Here is a 17,250-nt window from a genome sequence, read left to right as displayed (position 1 = left end):
AGCATTAATATTCAAAATGAGTATTGCAGAGCAAAAGCATTAACAGACAAAATTAATTTTCAGTTGCTAACTGGCAATTTGTTCTAATTAATCTGCCCTAAAGGATATATACAGAATCCCAGGATGGTGTTTAAATACTGAGACTTGTATTCATCAGACTTGGCAATAGCCTCTATGCGTGTACCTGCACTATTAAAAATAAACAAGAAGAGTTATTGAGAGCTGTTTGGTTGCTAGTGAAACGTGCCTTTTTGTTCCAGTTTTTATACCACATCTCTTTAATATATGGTTCTGAAACACATCAAAATCAAATTGCATGAGTGCAGGATACTGTACATGTACACACCTGAAGACAGATTCTGTCCCAATGGGAATTTACAACTAATTTTTTATGGGTGGGAGGCTAAGTGCTAAAAATTGCTTACTGCCCCTTTGAGAGAGGATGGGATATTGGGAAGTGTTCCCTGAACTGTGGCTCGGTGCTTAAACACCACTGTTCCTCTCTCTTCTGTCCTATTTAATTTTCTGAGCGCATAAAGACAAATTAGTTTTTGTGCAATGCATTTGGGGGTGAGAAAAATCTGTTGTTTGGAAGGTGCAGCTATAATGGAGGTTTCAGTAAGAGTTAATCTGTATTGCAACGAGTGATACCATGGAGCTGATACAGTATATTTTTAGATTGGTTTACGTGTCTTCATAGTAATAATACTTCACATAATAATAGTCTTGTTAAGAAGGCAGATTAATATCATTCGTAGCTAGGAAGAAACTGAGCTGAAAAGTGTTTGCCTGACTTGAAGCCACATGATGAATCTGTAAAAGCACACAGATTAAAGCCACTGCTGCTTTCTAATCCCACGATTAGCCCTTTAAACTGCCTCCTCCTTGCAGCCATCCTGTACGTGCGGACGTTGAAACTATCTGTGCTAGCAAACGGGCCGGGACTAGGGCGACAACTTGACTTGTGACCACGGTTAGTGGCTGGCTGGCTGGGACTGAGCCTGGCCTGGGCTGCTCCCATCAAACAGCACTGACAAGGCCACTTACCTGGGATATTTTGGGGACTGATTAACTACATGGATGTAAACTGTGTGGTGCTACTTGCAGAATAGGTTCTCTGCCTCTGGTTTCTTGACACTGATGCAGCCTAACATGTATCTATACAACCTACTCCGTATGGGATGGTTGCCTGCCGGTCTGGAACTTGAGACCAGTGTCTTACAGTCAGGAGAGAGAAATATGTACTAGCATAGACTTGACACCTACTATACAGGTACCAGTGGTTGGTATGAGGTCTTGGTGTTAGTGTGTCTGTGATGGTTCATCAGCGGCTTGCACTACGCCACACCACAGCTCAAAATTCTGGGTTACTCTCCTCATCTTTCTGATATAGGGGTTTTACAGCTGTACGTAGAAGCTACATCTCACTTCCTTACAGATGCAGCATGCACGCTGCTAGATCTATCTGCTATTTGATTTGAGAAATCTAGTTCAACACTTTTCAGAATGAGTTGATGTGCTGCTGCCTTGTACTTGTGCTTACTTGATCATAGCATTTTCCTTAAAGGCATGCCCAGCTACCAAACTGCCAGAAACACTCTTTGCCTCCTAAGACAAAGAATCAAAACAGCAACACTGAAACAGCTTCAGATGAAAGGACCTGACAATTTCCTAGGCAAATGAAGGTTTAGTGTGTGATTCCATTTGAAATACAACAATGTTGACATATGACTGAAAGCACTTCTAGTGCTTTGGCCAAGCTCCATAAACCACACTATAAAGGCAGTTAGTCTTTCACAGCACGACCTTCAAAGGTGTTCAAAGGGATTTTTATTTTGTTTTTTTCCCCCAGCAAAACAGGCCTTGACAGCAGAACTGCAAGTTCTCCTGCTGTGCCTATTGTTATACTCCAGGGATAATCACAGTTACCATTAATGTGCGTCCCAACCTGGAAGATGAGCCAAAACACCTAGGATTAAAATGACACATCCTGGGGGAGATGAAATCATTGTAAGAATTCACTGGAAATCTGATTTAAGGAGTATTTTGACATCAAAAGATTCAGGTGAACCTCCATCAGAGTTTTCTCAAGCACTGAAGTACCTAATTTCCATGAAAAACTGTATATTTACATGCCCAAATGCGGTAACAAGAAAGGTTTTAAATTCAAGAAGCCAGATACAGATTAGCTACCGAATTACAGAATTTTCATTTTTGTCCTCCATTATTCCATATTGGAGAAAAATTCTATGGGTTTCACCTCGAGCATCAGGTTTGCCTTGAATGTTGGCACAAAACCTGTATTAATTCATGCCTTCCAAAGCAAATTATAAAAGTTGTTTCCTGTGGGCTTTTCTGGTTCGTTCTTTCTGTCTGCATTTCAAGTTGCAGAACGTGCCTGTCAGACTACGCTAAATGCTTTTTTAACGTTCCCTTTCTAAAGAGATTTATTTATTTTCCTGTGATTTGGGTAGCACAGACTGGGTGCATTAATGAGGAGGATTACCCCGAGTTCAGCCAAGATTTGTAAGCGCAACAACTTTTCTGTGGTGTTGCTCAGAGCAGTCTGTGATGCTCTTAATCCTGATCCCCAGCAACTGACACCATCAGTTAGCTTAAGCTGCATCTACCCTGCTGAACTGAAGAGCACTTCAATTGTTGCTGACACACAGCCCGAGGCTGTATCGGGAGGGATCCGTGTGCCAGTCCCTTCCCAGCACAAACCCTACTGTCCAGGCAAGCAAAGCTGCTTATAGCCTATAGCTATACCTGATGACATTTCATTGATACGCCAGTATTTTGGGAAAAACAGATTGATCGCAAGGTACTGTGCTCACTAACCATGGTCATACAGGCACATTGAAGAGACAGGTGGTGGGACAATCCATGGCTGATTAGGACTGGAAAGAAACGTTGACTGGATAATCTCAGAAGATTGTAGAGAGCAAGGGTAGGCTTTCATTCTCTTTTTCAAATTCTTTGGGGTTTTTATTATCTTTCTGGCTTTGTTCATCTAAGTAAATGCTATGTGTACCCCAGCTTTTAACCTTATGAAATGCTTTCGACCTCATTAAAAGCTGTTCTGCCTCCTAAGAGGATTGTTCTGGGTGATAACAGCCTGCACTAATACAGTCTCTTTTGTTATGCTGTTGGGTTTTTTTCTTAAATTAAAACCAATATTGATCTGTCTCCGGTGCACAGAAGTATGCAACCCCACACTAAAGAAATCTTTATGATCTATTTTTCCTTACGACTACTACTGCTCTACCTCCTACAAGCTGGTAACCCTCCCAATGCAACCAGCCCTTTTCTTTCAATTCTGCTATTTAGATATATTACAGGGATGTGTGAAAACTAATATGCAAAGGCAGATCAGCTTGGGTCAGCATCAGACATACGCAACATATCCTGTGTAGCATGCCTACAGCATGTATGGGTTTTGTATTCTGAATACACAAACTGTATTTTAGGCATCTTTGGCTGCTCAGCAGAAATGCAATAAGCATTTCGTCTGTGCCAGCAATAGCATCAAACCAATCCTTGAGGCTGTTGTGTTATAACACCAAGAAGCGTATCACACAGGAGTGTTCAGCTGTCAAACACAGGTTTTCTTTTCTGTTTTGTTTTGGTTTTACATGTTGGCTTCTGTCCGTGAACCAGATCTCTGGGTACTGCAGGGACCACCAACATCAGCTACTGCTGCTGCGTATCTGGTACTCCGGTTTGCAGAGGAGGAATACTACTGAGTTTCACCTATGCTAATTCCAGAATTTTGATGCTGCAATGTTTAGTTTTCCAAGACACCCTTGTGCCAATCTAAAACACAAAAGAATAGTCTACCAACAGCTTTGCATCTGCATAGACACTGGTAGCAAGTGTAGAAGGTGTAGGCATAGCAGTCCTACCTGGTGTGCTGGACGTGTGCCCGCAACGTAATGAACTTGGCGAGTGAAGGCTGCGTGGCCCACCTAATTAGCTGGGTAAATTATTGAGCGTGGACCTGTGCTCAGCTCCATGCTGCCGTGGGTACACTACCTGCAGGATTCTACCTTGCTCACTTGTAAAAGCTAGCCTGTGTATGCCTGTGTGAGCTACACTCTGAGCCTGTTATCTAGGAAGGTTTAAAGCCTCTTGTTTCATAGGATATGGACTGAGTATTTCATCTGGGTGAAATAACAATTTTGTTAAATGATTCCTAACCTCCTTAAATGAGAAATTCTGTAGCATCACTAGCCAAGAACCAAACTCCCTGAGACTGGGCTGATTCATTTTTGATGTGATTTGCTGGCTAATTTTACTGAGGAACAGTGCATTTGCCCCAGTCTGGCAGGCTATCCCAGTCCTGCACGGCAGTCTCAGAGCTGGGAATGGCAGCAACGCAGCTGCTACTGCAGCCAGTGGGAGAAGAATAAGAAATGCAGGGCCCCTCCCAGGAAGACCAGGGCCCTGATAAGCTCTGAGCAGATGTCCATCTCTCTGCATCGGGATGCCCTTTGGTGACCCTACCATGAGAATGGCATTCAGCTCTGCAGCCCATTTCTGTACTGGGGACACCACAGTCTTATGTCTTCGAGGAAGACGAAATTGAGAATATTTTGTTTTTCCTGGTGTGGATTAAACAGACAGAAAGCATGCCTATTTTGCGTTCAAGTTTAGGTCTATAAAATGAAGAAACCTTCCTATTCCTGTTTTTCCATCCGGATTTTTTTTTCAGTTTTGTTTTTTTGTATGTTTGTTTGTTTGGTTGGTTTTTTTACCAGAGAAAAAAATCTGATTAAATTCTGTCGCAAACTGTATGCCCTTTCTATTATTGAGCACTGTTGCTGGTATGTGAGAAACAGGAGGGGCTGTATGTCCAGAAGTCCTTTGTATCTGACTGGGCAGAAACCAGCTAAGGTTTCTGGGGTAGAGCAGAACACTTACCTCTTCCCTTTCTGCCTTTACTCACCTCACCATGCTCACCAGTCCACTGTTGTTGCTCCAGGCCAGTCACCCCCTGCAGAACACAGGTATATCAGCAAGTCCTGATGGCCAGAATCAGGAGTAGCAAGCATTCAGTCCCTCCGAATATTTGTCATGTTGGCTCGGCTACGGAAGTAGAAGACAGGTAACAAATGATGTGTGATGCTTGATTTCTTTAGGACAGGGCCTTCTCTGCACTGGGATAATGATTTATCTCATGTAGTTTAGGTTTTTAAAAATTAATTTTCTACAGCTGTACCAGTCTGACTTTACAGCTAATGGAGAGAAACAAGGAATACCAAAGGATGATTCACCTCATCCTAAGATAAGATGTCTAAGAGAGGTGAGAAAAATTGCCCTCCAGACGTGGTTATTCCTGTGCATTAATTATAAATGGAGCCTCAGGGAACTCAAGTTAAGTAGGGAAATCAAACAACTAGAACTGAGATGATTTCTACAATGGGTGTCCCAGTTTTTAGCATCTTCTCCAGTTCTACAGAAAACTTAAAGGCTGGTTGATGAGCTGCCTTATTCTCCATGGGACGTTTTGCAGCCGAAAATCCACAGAGCAGTGGTATTTTGCAAAAATTATGCTAAGAGGTCAGTAAATCTCCTTTATATCTGTTTTCACTTAAAGGTTTGATGACAAAGGTACATGGGGCACTGGAAAGAAACTTGGAGGGAGGACCATACGCTGAGGCTCACAAAGTTAGGGAATCACTGCACAAAGCTAAACTTTCAAAAAGGAGACTGAGATCATTTGACCCGATCTGCTTCTGGCAATGTTCAGTGAGGGCAGAGGATGAAGTCTGCAACAGCCAAGTGCTACCTGACTTCTCAGGCTACGACCTCTGTGGAGCTTGGATTTCGTACAGGTCTTTTGCTGGCTCTAACCACAGGGGTAAGTATGGCCCATAAACACACAATATGCTACTTCCTACCCACCACTGATTTTCAATCGTCTCCAGAAACTGTAGTTCAGACATCTCTGTGTACACACAGACTGGAATGCGATGCGGCAGTTAAATGTGAAGAGGAGCTAAGCAAATCCAGTAGCGCTTAAAATTGTCATATATTCAGAAAGCATGAGTCAGAACAGTCTCAAATGATCTCAGATATGATACTGCTGCTGCAGCCACGTAACTCTCATCAGTGTGAACAGAAGTCAGATACCTTAAGGGGAGACAATCCTCCACATAAGAATAGAATAACGGGGATTTTAAAAGTGAAAATGATTTTCACAGACTTGGATCAGTTGTCTAATTTCAGTGTCATCTTGAAATATATTGTATATAAAGTAACATGAAACAGCAGGAAGATTAGTTCCTGATGTCAGGAGAGAAGAGTTATTTCTGGCAGGCTTTAATGGATCTGCTGTATCACACGGAAACTTCTTCCAGCTAGGGAAGAATAAAACTATGTACAGAAAATAACAGCCCAATCATGTAATGGACCCAAATCAGGGGACAGCAGGAAATTTGCAATTATGCTAAAGCCATATGTTGTCATTACCAATTATTCTAAGACCCCTGTGACACTGTATGATTATTACTTATTTATCTTATGGCACCAAAAAGCACACCGGCCTCTCTCAGTAGAGATGAGACATGACCTCAGCTGGAAAACCAGCCTTCTGGTTAAGCACTGCACTTAAGTAAGTGCACAATGTGAGTGGAGCCAAGGGTTTCAAGTGGTTACACTTACCCAGCACTGCATGCAAGCACTTTAGCATATTAAGGGCTAACTCAACACATAAGAGTTTTAGCAAAACTGAAGTCAAATAGTAGGAGCAATGGGACAAAAGGAATGAGAAGGCACCCAATCACGCTTAATCATCACCACCACGAAGCTGGAAGAACACAGAGCTGCAATGGTTACACTACCAGCACGGAAGAATTGAACCGTCGGGTTAATTGGAGAGAGGAGACGAGAGTAGCTTTTCAAGTCTGCTCAGGAGCTTCTCCCAGGGCTGGGAGCCACTTGCTGGGCGGCTGCAGGAGAACCAGTCTGACGGGACCCTGGAGTCAGTGGAAAGAGGGGGAAAGAGAAAAGCTGCAGATGAGTACTGTTTTGAGACAGCAGTATCATAGAAAAACTATATCTTGCAACAGCAATATGATATATCCAGGCACCAGCAATGGTTTAGAAAGGTTTGGATAGCGTGGTGTCGGTGTCTGCTGTCTTGGTATGAGTCAGATTGCAGCTGGTGGTGGGACGTGAGCTGGGTAAATACCACCGACAGCATCAAGAGCAGACCAAGGGTTACTAATGTAACATGAGGGTGGTTTTTTTTTCAAGAAACTAGGAAACGGGTCTAATTCTGGGAATCTTAATGAGAGTCACGGCTTCTGGAGCGAGTCCAGAGATGGGCAATGAAGCTGGTGAGGGGTCTGGAGAGCAAGTATTATGAGGAGCGGCTGAGGCAGCTGGGGGTGTTTAGCCTGGAGAAGAGGAGGCTGAGGGGAGACCTTATTGCTCTCCACAACTACCTGAAAGGAGGCTGTAGTGAGGTAGGGGTCGGTCTCTGCTCCCAAGTAACAGGCGATAGGACAAGAGGAAATGTCCTCAAGTTGCACCATGGGAGGTTTAGACTGGATATTAGGAAAAAATTTCTACACTGAAAGGCTTATCAAACACTGGAACAGGCTGCCCAGGGCAGTGGTTGAGTCACCATCCCTGGAGGTATTTAAAAGACGTGTAGATGTGGTGCTGAGGGACATGGTTTAGCGATGGTTTTGTCAACGTGAGGTTGATGGTTGGACTCCATGATCTGAAACGTCCCTTCCAACCTAGACAATTCTATAAAATGGGACCCAGACCCAAAGTGCAGCCCAACAGAAGCCACCTAGCCTCCAAGCCCTTGCTTCTCCGTCGGGCAGAGAACGGAATAACCCAGCTGGAAACCCTCCCCGTGGCTTCGCGCCCCCGACCGAGGCAGAGGACAGGCCCTGGTCAGTCAGGGCTCCGCTCAGGGCTCCGTGTCTACCGCGCTGGGGCCGGGGCCGCTTCAGCGAACTCCCACCGGTCCTGCCTCAGGGCGGTGCGGCCGCCCCGGTTACCTCAGGGACGGTTCCCCCCACACCCAGCTCGGAGGTGAGGACCCGCCGTTTCCCCGCCCGGCCCTGCCAGGAGGGAGTTTCTCCTCAGGGCGGGCAGGTGGGGCCGATCCGATCCGCCGCCTCCTTCCAACGGGGGAGGGCGGGCAGCCGGCCTCCGCAGCGGCGCCGCCGCTTCCCGCCTCAGCGGCTGCCCCTGCAACAGGTCTGCGCCCCCTCCTCCCCTCCCCTCCCTGTCTGTCTGTCAGGCGAACAAAGGGGCTGAACGCCCCTTCCACACAGCGACCGCCCGGCCCCCTCCGCCAGCCCGGCCCCTGCGCTTCAGCCATTTGCGTCGCCTGGCATCGCCCCGTCGCTCTCCGCTTCTCCTTCCCGGCTTCTCCCTTCCCCGCCTCCGCCGGCTCCTGCTCCGGCAGGGAGGTGGGGCGGAGGAAGCTTCCCCAGAGCGGCCGTCGCCGAAAGGTAAGCCCTTGTCAGGAGGGGAGCAGGGAGGCAGCGCGGCGGCGGGCCGGGAGGGGGGTCGGGCGAGTCCCCTCCCGGCCCGCCGCCGCGGAGCCTGCGGGGGGGTTGGTGCCGGTATCTGCCGATAACTGAGGTAAAAAACGCGACGCGGAGCCACGGTAGCCGTGTGTGTGTGGGGGGGAGATTTGGGGGACCGTCAGGTTTTAATCGTATCTTCCTCTTCCCTCAGTCCCCCTTAATCCAACCTTCCCTGAGGCAGGAGGGAGGCCGGGCACATCCCCATCTCCCTTCTCCGTATGTCGCAGAGGAGCCAAACCTGGTGCCTGCGTACTATTATTATTATTATTTTTAATCCTGCTGACCTATTAAAAAAAAAATCTAAATGACTCTTTTACGCTAGCGTTTAGGGATGTGGAACGGCGGCAGATTGCTTCCCGCTATAAATTCTTCATGGCGTGCTTCCCCATCCTACTAAAAGCAAGCCCTGGGTGCTCACCGGCGTGCAGGATTTTGCAGGGTGGAAGATGCCTGAAGAAAAGTCCTACTGGATTTCAATGGTCCGAAGCCGGTAGGCTTTTATGTCTGCTCTTTTATAAAGCAACAAAAAGCCGGCTCCCGAACCCGGACTCACACGCAGCGCAGAAAATGATAGTATTAAATCCTACAACTTTTTTTTTTTTTTTTACCCATCAAGGAAAAATAAAACCCCCATAGAAATAATATTCTGTAAAGCTCTTCCACAGCAACTAAATTGAACAACAGTGAACTAGAACAAAAAGCTAGAAAAAAGTAGGGCAATAAAAAATAGAATAGCAATAAAATAGAACAATCCTTTTATAAGATCTGAGAAGCTAAAGAGCTCCTCTGTTTTTCAGAGACTTAACCATCTGTCTCCCAAAAAGGCATTAAATGGGATGTTTATGGAAAAGAATTAAATTGTCACTAGTATTGACACAGCAATATTTGCTCCCAGGTTTAACTCTTTGGCCCATCCTTCCTGTTCTGCATTCTCCTCTTCCCAAGGCCCATCACCCAGCATTTATTAACTCTTTAATTCTTCCAGTGCATGCCAATGGGATTCTCTGGTCATCCAGTGCTCCTGGCACTGTCTGATGAGATCCTGCCATAGAGCTGAGGGCTGGTCCTGTTCCTGCCCCAGCTCCCCCCACATTCCTCAGGGACTCACTCCTGGCAGTAGTGTCACTGAAGTCAATGGTGACACTCTTAGAAGCTGGAGTTTGCAGGACTGCACCTCACCTTGACAATATGAAAAGACTGAAATCCTTAATAGCTTCCTTTCTTCTACAAATGTTTTGCTTGCATCACTTTTCAGTGTAACACGTAGTCCAAATAGATGGACAGATTTGAAATGTCAATAAATATTAGAGCACCACTATTTGGCAGGAACATTCAATGAAAGCCATTAACTGGCTTTACTGTAGTAAAGCAGGATTATAGTATTTAGGGCTGGCCTAGGTTACTGTAGAGACAGTGATGTGGTTAGATGACTGGATCCAGATCCTACTGCTAGGGGTTTCGGCATCCTGTAGTATTCTGTTGCAAGAGGATATTAGGGGCAGCTGGCTGCTAAAGAAATGTATAATAAAACATGAAAGGAAGTCCTGCAATTTCTTTTAAAGTAGAATTAAACCCTTTTTTTTTTTTTTTCTTTTTTGCCTTGTGAGATCTTGTATGGGTTTTGCAGGGGTTTTGCTGTTTATCCCTACTGAGATTCTGCAGCATTGCAGTTAGGAGGCTGTTTCTTTCCTGTGAACAGAAGCTGAAAAGCTTGGAATTACCCATTTAAAAAATGAGCTCATTTTCATTGTGTTTGATCTCACTGGCCTTCTTGGGACATGACATTTTTAATATCTGCTCTCTTACTTTTCAATGGTATTATTATCATCTGTTCTTTCTGCTTCATTTTTGGTCTCAGTGTTGTTTTGTAAGAGAACAGGCGTGATTAGTTCCTTTCATTGAAGAAGAATTACTTTATAGCAGTTCAGGGTTTGACAACCAGTTTAACCTGATCTATGACTGAGCTGTCACTGAGCGGGAAGGGACCCTGCTCCTTCCCGAGCCCAGGCCATACCTTCCTGCCCACTTTCTTGTGCCAGCACTTGTAACCACGTGACAATACGGTGAATGGATAGAGATTTTGCCTTCCTCTGCTGTTAATTAAGCAAACACTCAGTTTACGTATGTAGATGTTGGCATTAGACACAGAGCATATAAATCTGCATGTAAGTCTCTGCAGGGTCGGCACCATACGTGCTGTGTTTTCCTTAGACAGTGTTGACAATTCTGTAGCCTTTTCTCTGTCCTCATCCTAAAAAGCTCCTTGGAAGCTAATCAGCAATTTTGGCTTTGAAACAATTACAAGGCTGGGTCAGTATTGTACATGGGTGATTGAGTGTTAATGCAAAAAAGAGTTGGCCAGGTCTTTTGTTCTGCACTGCACATTTGGTACTTTCCAGTTTCTTATACCTCATCAGTGAGGATGGCAGGAATTCATGATTGGTTAAGTCAGTTTATTTAATGCAAAACAAGCTGCAAAAAAAATCCAGTAGTTCTACAGATTTTGCACTGTGTGTCAGAGGGAGAAAAAAGATGTGTCACATAAACCTTTTTCAGGTGCGATATTTCTCGAGCTGCCATTGCTATGCCTCTGGCTAAAACAGATGGGTTGACAGCCTTCTTTAATTCACTCTGAAACACGCCAGAAACTGCAACCTTTCCATACAAATCCACATAAGTTGGACAAGCAGCTTCCATGCTGTTATGTTGTCTGTCACAACATGATTTGCATTAATTAATAGTATTGAAGTTATTTTACATGTACACATTCACAGATTAGCACAAGCTGTTTGTTGTTTTTCTGGACACTGATTCATCCAGGAGTATTTAAGGAGCAGAGTAAGCTTTGCATGTGGATTTCTAACTGCTGGAAGGCTCCTGGACTTCTGAATCATTTCAGACTGTCAACGTGTCAGAGATCTGCAATAATTTTTATTACTTTTTTTTTTTTTTTGGAAGCAGTTCTGCTTTCCTCTTTCCCTCTCTTGTAAGTAGATTGGAAGAACAGGCCCTAAGCTCTGGAGATAAACTATTATTCCTGCAACCCATATTTTAAAGTGTTAGACAGTAAGAACCAAAAGCCAACCCTTTGCTACAGGAATGGCATGCGAACAACAAACGTTCTGATTCCGTCAGTCAAAGACAAATCTCTTCATGGGAGAGCTCTTCTCTTATCCTGTAGCTTTCTTTCATCTCTTCTTTACTGCAACTCCCCACATTGCCTCAGTTCAAAAACAGCTACTGTACACATTTGTATGTTCAGTGTAGGAAATCCAGATGCTCATGAAGTTAATGGAAATTTTCCCTTGATTACAAAAGGGATAGGATTTAAAGTGATGTCAGACTCTGGCGTTATTAAAAAGCTCTGTGAAACTTAGGTGGAAGTTTCTAACTGCAGGCTACTAGCACATCCAAAGCCGTAGAAGTGGGCAGTACACAGACAACATATTTCTTGTTTAATAACAACTGATAATAGAGTCCTGAAGGAATTTGTTTTTACAGCAGATGCAGAAACAGTAAAGTAAATGTCATTTGAGTGTATTGCTTTGTGAGCTTTGGAGTTAGTGCCATGTGTCCCAAGAAGTTTTACACAGGAGACGGGCAAAGAATGTTCGTGTTGCATTCATATGATAAAATTCACTGGTGCTGCATCTGGTTGGTCAGAATGAAGAATATACCACTCATTCTCTGTAGCAGAAGACCAGAAGGCTGTTATGATGGGCAACAGAGTTACAAGGTTCTATTAGATTGTTAGCCCAATGCCTGGACAGTATCCCTGCCAAGACCTTTTGCAGCCTTATGGGGAAATAAATACTTCTATTGTACCCCCAAAATCAGGCATCTTTTCAGAGTACAGTGGCTGAAAAGCCTCAATATCTGCTTTGAGGAGATGGTGTTGATGTGTATCTAAAACCTCTCCCTCATCAGAAGCAACCAAATTTTAGACTTATAAGTGAAATATCAAAATTTCAAAATGATCAAGAACCACAAACCAGGACACCTGAATCTGTGCTTCTTCTCACACCTCCCGAATCATAACCATAAACACCTCTCTGCCTCACATCCTGATCTGAATGTCTTCGTTCTTACTCCAGGTCCTGATCTGTTCAGCTTTGCCCAGATTTCTACCTAACAAATGCAAGAATAGCACCATGACTGTCACACATGATGCAAATTTCACTGCATGCATTAACAAGCTTTTATCCTGTAGCACTTGAAAAGGACATGTTTGAATCAGGTTAGTCAGCCGTACTACAATCTTTACTTCTCCTCCGTGTGAGGAAATCCAAAAGCAGATGGGACAGTCCTGAGGCACACAATTGTGCTGCCAGTCTGTACGTCTCTTGAGAAAGATAATGGATCACTTTGGGAAAACAGAATGCTGCCAAGTCAGCAGATACCAAACTGTAGAAGATGAAAAAGTGAAGTCCAAAGTGAAAAGTGGCGTGTATATTTCTTCAAGGTATCCAAGGTGATCCATTTGACACCTGATTTTCCATGAAGGTCGTTGGCCAAAACAGAGAAGCTGTATAGATGTGAGACGAATGATTTGAGCAGAACAATGCTTTGACCTAATTCAGCCAGGAGTTATTGGCTTGGTACACGACTAAAATTCTTTGGCCTGTTCTTGCAGTAATAAGATTAGATAACCAGGCAGTCTTTTCTGTCTCTTGAATTCAGGCATCTTAACTGTATCCTATCTGCCCTGTTAAATGGAAAAAAAAATATTGTGAGAGATATTGAATTGTTTGCACTAAATTATAAATGCAAAAGGTGAGTGTTGTCAGAGAAATTGGTGCAGCCAGGAAGCCTTTGTCTGAACACCCAGGCTCAGCATATGAAATTCACATTACAGTAAAAAATGTTATGTATCCAATGCAGAAAGTGTCAGGCCATGGAAATAAGATTATTTTAATAGAAACCTATTTTATTTCTGTCTCTGACTGGCCAGCAACTGTTACCTTCTAGTAATGCAATAGCATGCATTACACTCAATTTTCTCCTCTTCCCCTGTTTAGTTCCGATGACCACATGGAGTATCCTCGTATTTTGTTAAGCCCTCAGTTACACAGTTGCTGCTAAAAACATTCCCATTGCATGCTGAAATCCGTGCTGACAGCCTACAAGTATTTCTGATAGTAAAGTCTTGCCGCAGAAGTACCTATGACTCTAGCATGTGTTTCTGCTTTGAGATCAGCAAAAGCCTTTTTCAGTCCTAGCACAAGCTGAGACGGCTTGGATCTCCAGGCATATAACTGAGCCCTGCCACACCAAAGGCAATAGGATGAAGTACGGAAAGTTCCCTCTCATCAGAGAACAGAACCCAGGATTCTTCTTTCTCTCCCTCAGTAACATTTTTTATTGTTTCAGTGAAAAGTAATAAGCTTTAGTCTGAAGGACAGTAACCCTCCTCTCATGGGCTTGATGATTTGGGCACTCTGTTGACATTTGGGGGTCTTAACCTTGTCAGATGAAGGAAGAAGCAGCGGCAAGTTTCCCATGGGGCTTAAAATAATTTAGATTTACTTTTAAGAGGATTCTGGGCTGAGGTACCCAGACACCTCCTGATCGCACAAGTTAAGCACTTCATCACCATGGTCTCTGGTATTTTTCTACTAGCTAGCTCTTGGTAGCTCTCATATGCTGGTTTTTGAGAGTCCGAATCAATTGGCATCTGACTATAGCCACACGATGTGTATGGGTACAGAACCTGTCCATGTGTTCCAGATTCCATTCCAGGAGCTGGTTACAGGTAGATCAGCAGTACTGTACAGCTCAGACACACAACATGCGTCTCTGCCCTTGCAGGAGAACTGGGAGGTGCATCCCACACACAGATCAATTCTGTGTAGGAATATGGCCTCAGGCCTGCCCCATGTCTCTCCACCTTGGCCTGGTTTCCATGAAATAATAAATAAAAGAAGGCAGACTCCCATGAGTCACCTAATAGTTCACAGTTGTAGGCCCAACAGCAAACTTTACCAGTAGCACTTCTGCCATGGCAGAGAGAAGTCTGGGCAAGCTAATTCTTATCCTTCTTTCAGATTGGGCTGTCATTCTGGAGGCTTTTTTTGCTATCTGATATAGCTGTCTTAGGTCTTATCTGTCTGTTGCACTGCCATCTGCCAGATAAAACTGCCCTTAAAGTCAGCCTTTGCCATGCTTAGCACAGCAGCATGTCTCTCCATCTTTGAATCCACTTCAAAGTCTGTGTAGAGATAATGTCTGCAGAAACCTGGAACTATTTTGTAAATCTAACTGGATGTAGTGTACTTTTTAGCTGTGGCTAGAATGACTGTAAACCTTAAGTTTGAAAAAGTATCTGGGCAAAGAAACAATATATGATCTCCAAAAATAAGAAGGGTACCATCCACCATGTATCTGAAGGACCTCTGCCTTTTTAAGCATCGCTTACTTAATTTGTCAAGAAATCAGTGAGCCTGTTCTGTCTTTAAAAGCGGGGCTTTTTTATCTTAAGTACCTGATTTCAAGTTTGTCTGGAAAAATAAGTGGTTTCATTATTCCCTCCTCTAGAAGTTTTCCGTTTACTTTCTTTTCCTAGGCATAAGTCTCAGAAGAACGGGACTCTGTTGGCTTTCCTTCGAAGTCTATTGTTACTTTTCACATTCTGTCTTTCTCAAGCACAATGATGACATACTTTGGCAGATTTCTGGTGCTTTGAGTTCCTTAATCTGTATGTCCTTTTCATAATGATATTAAAAGCAAAATCGAGTTTTATCTTAAACAAGGAATTTTATTTCCTCCAATTATATTGGCCTATCTTCTGTATTAAATGCAATGGATAGCAGGGGTGTTGCAAGAATGCAGTACATTCATGGGGATCAAATGCTTTTCTGGAATGCAAAACCAAACCAATCCTGACTCTTCTTTTATTTTCACAAATCTATCTGAAGAAATCTGCTGGTTTGCTTGACTTGGCTTCTCAGTGGATATTCTCCTCCTTTATTAGTACCAACGTTGCCACGGTGTTCTCGGAGACTTTGAACACGTTTGCAATTATTTGTTTACAACAGTTTAATGCTGGCTGAAAAGTATTTCTGCAACCAACAGCAGCTAACCACACTAACGCTCAGATGAGGCTTTTCATCATCACAGGCTGATGCTTTGCTTGATGTCAGTATTCCTGGTGTATGGTAATTTCCAGAACTTAGGTCAGAAAGAATCACTAGATCAACTAGTCTGCTTCTGTCAAATTTCATTCCCCCTGGACTCCCAAGTTCCTTCCAGCAATGTACACACTCCAGATCTCCTTCATCACATCAGAATAAAGGTCTTCCCATGTCAGATCAAATGTCCAGCTAGTTCAGCATCCTGCCTCCCACGTGGACCATAATCCAGTATTGAAAGAGCCGTGTAGCAGGGTAAAAATGCATATTTTCCCATGGGATACTACTTCATCTTTGAGTATTAGTACTCTAACCATTTTCCAACTCAGGATCCTCCTAAGCTGGACGCAGTTCTAATGTTTAGGATGTAATTGGTCACCTTCAATAGATTTCCCTTCCTTGAGCCCATTCTTCACTCTCCCCATCCATTCATGTAAACTTTCAGTATCCACAATATGCTGTGGTAGTCTTCCCCCCACCCAGTAGTGTAAATATTTTGCTTTGTTTATGCTTCCACTCCTTGGTTTGTTTAGGGCTTTCTCCACCAGCCTAAGGCAGCCATCAGTATGCAGAATTTTCATGTGCTTACACTTAACGTGCAGTCATCAAGTCACAGAGCAAACATACCAAGCCCTGAAGAAGTGTCAGCACTGCATTTCTCAGGCTGACTAAGGCTTGCTCTACCTGTTCTCCAAGCTACCAGCACAAGCCACCTTCTCTCCAAAACCATGGAAGTGTGGCTGTGAAGTGGTGCCTAAGCTAGGGACCTTTTTGCATGGGAGTTGGCTTGAGACGGACATACACTGTGTGGAGACAGAGTAAGCTCGTATCTGGTTGCAGAGTGCTGCTGTGAGTCTCTCAGTGAAGTGTTATCCATCCATCCATCATGTTCCATTGCAAACCTACTAATGCTATAGATGAAAGGTAACCTTTTCCCTACTGTTACTCCATATTTCCCAGTACAGACATTCAAGGACTGCATTCATCCTTTCAGCTGTAGCACTATGCTGGTATGTTATCTACAGCTGTTCATCTAATGTAGCTGTGTCCAGATATGATGAAAGTAGCCAAACTTCAGTTTATCACAGACGTAACCACATGCTCTCACCTTATATCTAGAACTGTAATTACAAGGCCATTTCCAGAACTAGCAGCAGTTCTCCATAAAAAAGTTGTGTTTTATTCAGTATGGTATTGGTATGCCATTATCTCCTGATCTGTAGTGCATTAGTGATGAAGACATCCCATTAGCCCTGGAGTTTTCCCCAAAGGTGTTGTAATCACTCAAAACATTGTTTCTGACTGTTCTTTTTCTGTTAGACTTTCTTTCTTCTAAGAGATATTGCAGATGACTTGCACTTAACCTTTGCTAGATTTTGCTTTTGTGGGAGTGTTATTTCCTTTTTGGTGTGAGAACTCCTGAGAGACATGGCTCCTCCCTAACTACTTCTGAAGAGTCTAAACTGGAAGGAGCTCAACAAGATAGTTTCCTTTTTAGAGAATGGTTGTCTCAATGGATATCACTGTTAGGAAGCCTTTTCTCTGGTCATGACAACTGTTTAGAA

General features: G+C 43.7%; 1 protein-coding gene across 1 annotated transcript in view; it reads left to right on the top strand.

Annotated features, from left to right (window-relative positions):
• Positions 1–8,106: 8,106 nt before the first annotated feature.
• Positions 8,107–17,250, top strand: part of KBTBD11 (kelch repeat and BTB domain containing 11) — a 20,602-nt gene continuing 11,458 nt past the window's right edge. Inside the window, exon 1 of the mRNA XM_063330350.1 lies at positions 8,107–8,480. The gene's annotated coding sequence lies outside the window, so the exon portion shown is untranslated. The remainder of the gene's footprint in view (positions 8,481–17,250) is intronic.

Source organism: Chroicocephalus ridibundus, chromosome 3 (assembly GCF_963924245.1).
Source record: "Chroicocephalus ridibundus chromosome 3, bChrRid1.1, whole genome shotgun sequence".
In the NCBI taxonomy this organism is placed as follows: domain Eukaryota; kingdom Metazoa; phylum Chordata; class Aves; order Charadriiformes; family Laridae; genus Chroicocephalus; species Chroicocephalus ridibundus.
This window is presented reverse-complemented; position numbering and strand designations above follow the sequence as displayed.